Source organism: Penaeus monodon, chromosome 13, assembly GCF_015228065.2.
Source record: "Penaeus monodon isolate SGIC_2016 chromosome 13, NSTDA_Pmon_1, whole genome shotgun sequence".
NCBI lineage: Eukaryota > Metazoa > Arthropoda > Malacostraca > Decapoda > Penaeidae > Penaeus > Penaeus monodon.
In genome coordinates this window covers 36,522,569-36,523,730 of record NC_051398.1, presented here as the reverse complement: position 1 = coordinate 36,523,730, position 1,162 = coordinate 36,522,569, and positions in this window count along the sequence as shown.

The window sequence follows — 1,162 nt, the reverse complement described above, 5'->3', positions numbered from 1 at the left end:
CAAAGGAGGAATGTCAGTAGCGTCCGCATAGACCTATTTGAACTACCAACCATCTCTGATAGATATGAGAATAGATAAGGGAACGACATCGGCGATCCGCGAAGATCTATTTGAACCATAGTCGTCACACAGATAAGAAATAGATGTAACTTGTACACAGACAGCGACAGACAAATTTGCGGACTAAAGAGATAAATCTTTACGCCGGCACTAAGACAATGAAAAGGGTCAGTGTCTTTTATCCTGTGTGTGTGAGTGAGCTGAATGTGTGTGTGTATGCGTGTGTGAGTGACAGCTATCGTTAATGAGAGGGAAGCGAGTATGTGATCAACAAACAAAGTGGTGGCAGCGAGGGCCGTTGCATCCTTTTGGCATGCAACACGAACACACCACCCCCGAAGAAAAATCCGCTCGACCGCTAGAAGACATGTCGAAGAACAAAAAAACACGTAAGTACACGTTTGGGCCCCTTTCTTATTTCTTTTCCCTTCCTTCTCCCATACATGTGTTAAGCCGTTGTTTTTTGTTGGGTTAAAAGGTGCTAATGACAGCAAATGGCACGTTCTCCACTATTCTTCCACCTCAGATCGTATTTCCGTGCGATCGAGTATGTGATCAATAAACATGAATATCGTTCGTTAGTAAAGTAATTAATTATTTTCTCTCGTTTTTAGAGATTTATATTGTTTCATCTGCAACGAATTTAACGCGTTCGTGATTTTATCTTATCACGAATATCATTTCATTTTATCTCGTTCCTAACCCTCGCCCCCCGACCTGACCGTACCTTTTCTTTCTTTTGCGGTCACTTTGGATTAGAAAAAGGTTATTTTCCTGTCTTGACCTGACCTCACTTTCTCTTTTCCCGGTGGGTGGCGGCGTGGGTAAGGTCAGATGACCACTTGGTTCCCTCTAATTTTGAGCAAACATATCATTGTTACATTGCTTTTTGGTGACACGTTCTATCGGCGCTAGAGCGAAGCAGGTAACAAAATTGTATTATTTGGATATAGCGTAGGATCTTCCCCCATATCATAGTGCACAGGATTGCCCGATATTGCCCCGGGGTTGCGTAAACGCCTAATAGATCTGCGCTCCGTCGTTCGAGAGTAAAGTTATTCGTTCGTTCGGCTCCCTTTGAGTCGGTGTGACCCGCGGTTAC